Source organism: Balaenoptera borealis (genome assembly GCF_965194805.1).
Source record: "Balaenoptera borealis genome assembly, contig: HAP1_SCAFFOLD_1978, whole genome shotgun sequence".
In the NCBI taxonomy this organism is placed as follows: domain Eukaryota; kingdom Metazoa; phylum Chordata; class Mammalia; order Artiodactyla; family Balaenopteridae; genus Balaenoptera; species Balaenoptera borealis.
In genome coordinates this window covers 28166-34458 of record NW_028122284.1, presented here as the reverse complement: position 1 = coordinate 34458, position 6293 = coordinate 28166, and positions in this window count along the sequence as shown.

The following is a 6293-nucleotide window of genomic DNA, read 5'->3' as shown; positions in this document are numbered from 1 at the left end:
TTTTGTTTATCCAGTTGCCAGTTGTTGGACATTTGGATTGTTTCATTTTTTTTTTTTTTTTCCGGATAACGTGAATCATGCTGCTATGAACATTTTTGTAAAAGTTTTTCTGTGGACATAGGTTTTCATTTCTTTTGCATATATACGCAGGACTGGAATTGCTGGGTCATATGGTAAGTTTATGTTTAGCTTTTAAGAAAATGCCAAAGTGCAAGCCCCACAAACAGCAAGAAAGTTGAAGAATGAGGTCAGCATTCAAAAATGGGGTCAAATCTACAGCTGGGAAGTGGTGTACAGACAGGTAGAATTTAGATCCTGAGCCTTTAATAAGCACTACCTTCGCTCAGTGCTCTCTGTTTTTAGACTCTATATGAGAACACCTAGGGCTTCCCTGGTGGCGCCGTGGTTAAGAATCCGCCTGCCAAGGCAGGGGACACGGGTTCGAGGCCTGGTCAGGGAAGATCCCAGATGCAGTGGAGCGACTAAGCGCATGTGCCACAGCTACTGAGCCTGCATTCTAGAGCCCGGGAGCCACAACTACTGAAGCCCATGCGCCTAGAGCCCATACTCCGCAACAAGAGAAGCCACTGCGATGAGAAACCCGCACACCGCAACCAAGAGTAGCCCCCGCTAGCCGCAACTAGAGAAAGCCCGTGCACAGCAATGAAGACCCAGTGCAGCCAAAAAAATTAATACATAAAATAAATAAGTTCAAAAAATAAATAAACAAATTAAAAAAAAAAAACAGAACACCTAATGCAGGTGGGAAGGTGGGAGGGACACTGTAAAGGTCATCTATGCTACATGTACAAGAACCCCGAGAGCACACCAATAGGTACCACATTTTTCACTGCTGTAGCCGATCATTCCCCCTGTACTACCACACTGTAGCATTCCCTTCCCTGATCTACTGCTACAGTCTCTTTGGAAGGTGTTTCAGAACTCTTGTTATGAGAGTACCAGTTGAACTGTCCTCACTTCCTTCATTTATACCAGGATTGAAGACCTTGTGGTCCGAGATCCTGTCCAGAGAGCAAGCAGGCTAAGACTCTGTCTTTGTTGATGTATTTCATCAGCAAGGGCTCTACCCCCTCTCCTAGTTCATGGTGTGAAGTGTTCTTAGCCTCTCAGGAAAGTGGGGAGAATTGGAAAGACTCTACATGAGAATGCTAGGCTTTGTAAAACACTTTAGTTTTTTAAAAATAAGACTCATTTTGTATTGGACTTATAACAATCCTATGAAATACAAAGAAAGCCAAGAATCAGTGACATGAAATGATCACCAGTAAGAACTACAACAGTCACCGCTTATCTCGTAGCACAGGGCATTGTCCATGATCCTTAAGAAGAGTTACTAGAAATGCCTCGCCCATCCTGCCCCTAAACACCAACACAGCAATCATGTACCTTGAACGGTACATGATTGCTGTGTTGGAGTTTAGCGGGAGCATCTCACTTACCAGGGACTGGACTTTTACCTTGATTCCTTTGTAGTGACGGAGACATCCCTGGTGATGAAAAATTCCCTGGGATTGCAACCTCCAAGCCAGACATTTTGTGTGACACAAACTCAAGAACTCCCCAAGTCCTGCAGTAGCAGAAACAGTCACATATTTGAGAGTAACCCAGCATCTGAACTTGGGGACATTTCAGTGACAGCTCCAGTCCAGAGTGCCAGGCGTCTCCTGGCCCTGCCTCCAGCTCCAAGCCAGGGACAAATAGAGAGTAAGAACGTGGATGATATTAAAACCAAGCTTTCAAAGATTCTGGATGCCTAACACATCCCAAAAGAAAACCAAGATCCTCCACTACTCCCTTTAGGAATCCCTGATATTCACCAGCCGCTGGCCTGCACCGATCCCCTCAGCCAAGAGGAGCAGCCTGGTTCTGAAAATGCTGATCTGGGAAAGAACAGCCTGAGTCGTGAGGACCTAGGGACACTCGAAAATGGGATCGAATCCAGCAGTGGTCTTGCAGACATTACTACACTGGCGGAGGATATTCACCTTCCCCAGCTCTTTAGTTCTTTGAAAGATCTTGATCAATCCCAAGGTCCCAACGGGATCAAAGCCAAAGATGCCAGAGCCTTTAAGGTGAATCAGGTGCAGGAAAAGCCAAGTGTCATAAAGGTTCCCTCTGATCAACCCAGGAAGAACAAACAGAAAGCCTCTGAGCCTATCAGTGGCGCTCCCAAGGCCAAAATCCAGCCAAAGAATCCAGAGTGCCTGTTAGGGGGAGAAGTGGTTATATGCCACGCTGCAGTCAGTGACAGGGCTCCTGTGAACACGGCCAAGCACTCTCAAGGCAAACCTCAGAAAGCTGCATCCAGAAAGATCAGCAAAACTAAGAGCCACGGGCAGGAAAAGACCAAAAGGACCAGAGGAAGAAACAAGGCTGAAGAGAACAAGCAGTCAGGGAACAAAGTCAAGGCAGAAGAGAAGCCAACAATTCCCGAGACGAAGCGAAAAAAACACCAAACTGAGCTTTAAAAAGCCTCGAACCTCCCTAGGCATGCGCATGCTGGAGTCTGTGAAGGTTCTTCATGCGCTGGGGAAGAAGGATGATAAGAAAACTGGGCTCTCTTCCTGTCGGCTCTTGGGAAATTCAAGCAACCCCAAAGACCCCCAGCCATCCGGCCATGGCGGCATACCCCACATGAGGGTAAGAGTGCTGAGAAAACTCAAGTCGAAGCCCAGAAACCAGTCAGCAGTGCTGAAACAGAGTGTCTATCCTCATCCCAGTATGAGCGGCCTCCTCCTGGGAAGGTCAAGTTGATACCTCTGCCTTTTTCTGCCTGGGACAAGCCTCAAGCTCGACCCGCTCCTCGGAGGCCACAGTCTCTGGCCTCACATCGGCCTGCTGGGGCTTACCGTGCCCAGCCTGGTTCTACTGACTCAGCTCAACCTGCTGCAGTCAATTCATCCCAGCCAGTTCCTGCCTCTCTGCCAGGTCCCGCCAAACCAGCTCAGCCAACTGTGACCAACCCAACCCAACCGGCTTGGACCAACCATACCCAGCCTCGTGTCCCCTCAGTCTGCTGCTCTTAGGCCTGCACCCTACAAAACTTCATCTGGCGCTTCTCTCCAGCGGGAAGCCTGTTCCCCCTGCTGTGACTAAGCGCCAGTCCCCATCCAAGCTCCAAACCCAACTTCTATGCCAAGACTTCAGCAAGCAACGAGTTCCATGGAGGGAACCCAACGTGCCTGAGCCAGTCATGTCAAAGCCCATCGAACAAGAGCAGAGGCCAGAGCGAGAGGCCATGAAGAGGCGGGCTCAACAACGTGAGAATGCTGCCAGATACACCTCTTCGGGGAAGCTGCAATTTTTCACTGAGAGGGAAAAAGAAATGGAAATTGCTGTCTACTACGGATACGTCAAGTGAGAGCTGCTAGGATTCTTGGTGCCACCTTGGCTACCAGCTGTTCTTCCATACATAGGTAAGATAGGTATAGAACTGAATAAGTAAATGGAATACAATTAATAGATGAGTAATAAACCTTAAGAATTTTGAGATGCTGCTAACTGGGGCGTGAGAAAGGAAGGACTGAAAGTTGGATGGGAGAATGAAGGAAAGGGGTAAAAACTGAGCAAAGAGGAAGGAACTTGGCCCAGGGCTAGGAAGGCCAAAAGAGACGTATGGATTTAGGAAAGGAAGCAGGAGTGAGGATGAAATGGCAGAAGTAAAAAGCAGGGTCAGAGGTCTGGGTTGAAAGAACACAATTGGAGTAGAGTTGAAGGTGACAGAAGATGAGTCTAGGTTTACTAGGAGAAATAGAAAAAGTCTCTCGGGGACGCTGGCCTTAAGTCTCACAACCACCAGATAGGTATTTCAGAAAACAAGAGGTTCAGGACACATCTCTGAAAGGTCTGAGTTGCCTTATTCAGGTGTGACTATAGTGGGGGAATAGGGAAATCTACCAGAGAAGTGGCTAGGGCTCAGAGTTATCCTAGGGGCAGCTGACGACAGGGGCAGAGCCAAGGGAACTGCTGCATCAGGAGGCCCACGAATAGGGCCTGGTATGTAAATCACGATGTACTCAACACCTAAGCACGAGGGGAGCGAATGCGCTCTTCAGTTAACCTTGGCAAAGACAGGCAAGGCCGGTATTCCTGTGCCACTTCACTTACAGAGGTGCAGCAAAGGGCTGAGGTCACATCCCATGTGGAGGTACAAGGACTCAATTTGAGGCCCAAATGCCTCTGAAGTCCTCTGTATTTGCAGATGCCCGTAGGCGGCCAACCTGGCTTTCAGAGCACAGCATCCTGAGGTTACTGGTGGACGAGATCAAACTTCTGCACGCGCCTAAATATTAACTTGAGGGGCTTCCTCCATTGAGCAGGGCACGTGCCGCCTTTTGTAAACATCACCATCTACTGAAACGCATGAGAAAAAATCCGACGGAAGCGTCCACTCTCACGGGTGAGAGTGGTGGGGGCACGCGCACTGGGCAGCAGCTCCAACAGCCACAGGACGCAGGCGCCCAGGGGTTCAGAGGCTCCCTGGGAGGCCTCGTGGGGCAGCTCGAGGGAGTGACGATGGGAGAGAGCGGCAGGGCTGGGCGTGAAAAGGAATGCAGTGGGGAGAAGGGAGAGATGGAGACAGTGGATAGTGACTATGGGAAAATGGGCAATTTTCATTTTCAAAATTATTTTTTTGAGATGTCATTCACATGCCATAAAATTCACCTTCTGAAACTGCAAATTCAGTGTCATTTAGTACATCCACAAGCCTATGCAACCATCACCGGCATCTAACCCATCACGTTTTCATCACCCCAAAAAGAAGCCCCCTTAAGCATCAGCAGGCACTCTTCATCCCCTCTTCCTTCAGCCCTGGCAACCATTAATTTGCTTTCTGTTGCTATGGTTTTGCCTTTTCTGGACATTTCATGAAATAATACAAATGTGACCGCTGTCTCTGGCTTCTTTCACTTAGCATAATGTTTTCAAGTTCGTCCATGTTGTAGCATGTGTTAGTACTTCATTCCTTTTTATGGCTGTATAATATTTCACATATCCACCACATTTAAAAAAATCCATTCATCCACTGATGGGCATTTGGGTTTTTTTCACTAATAATGTCCATTTTTTGAGAGTTTATTCTGTGCCAGGCAGCACCAGGCTGAGTTACTGACCTTACTTCACAGATTAAGAGGCTTGGAGAGTGTGAAGAGTTTGCCCTAGATTAAGAGCTAGCAATTGGGGGAACTGGGGTTTGAACTCAGGCAAACTTCAGAGGTAATAGATTCACATGACAGAACACTAGAAAAGGTACACAAGGGTATTCAATGAAAAGTGACCCTTTTCCCCACGTTCCCCAGCCACACATTTCCCTCCTCAGAGACATCTGCTTTGGCCGTGCTGTGGATCCTTCCAGAGAAATATTTATACCCCAACAATTATGTATCACAACTTATTGACTAATCTGTCCCACTGATTTGAAATGTCACTTTTATGGTATAACAGATTCTTATACGTATATATATATTTTAATGTATTTATTTATTTATTTTTGGCTGCTTTGGGTCTTTGTTGCTGTGCGCAGGCTTTCTCTAGTTGCGGCAAGCGGGCTTCTCATTGCGGTGGCTCCTCGTGTTGCCGAGCACGGGCTCTAGGCGCGTGGGCTTCAGTAGTTGTGGCACACAGGCTCAGTAGTTGTGTCTCACGGGCTTAGCTTCTCCATGGCATGTGGGATCTTCCTGGGCCAGGGATCGAACCCATATCCCCTGCATTGGCAGGAGGATTTTTAACCACTGCACCACCAGGAAAGCCCCTTATACGTATTTATATTTCTCTTTTCAGAGCTGTCCTGACTCTTTCTTGCCTATCTGTTATGTTTGCCATTTCTCTAAAATTCTTTTTATCTTCTTTTTGATTTAAAAAAATTTTTTCCTCTTCTTGTTTGTTTCTCTTAAGGCATTATCCATTATGTTCATTCACTCGTATTATTTTATTTAATTTATTTAATTAATTAACTTATTTATTTTTGGAGGTGTCGGGTATTAGTTGCAGCACGTGGGCTCTTTGTTGCAGTGCGTGGGCTCTTCCTTGCGGCTCGTGGGCTCTCCAGTTGTGGCGCGTGGGCTCCAGAGCACGTGGGCTCAGTAGTTGCGGCGTGCGGGCTTAGTTGCCCTGCAGCATGTGGGATCTCAGTTCCCCAACCAGGGACCGAACCTGCATCCCCTGCACTGCAAGGTGGATTCTTAACCACTGGACAACCAGGGAAGTCCCCACTCTTGTATTATTTTAAATTTAGTCCTCATTTCTGAAACTTTTTTCTTTTATTTTGAATT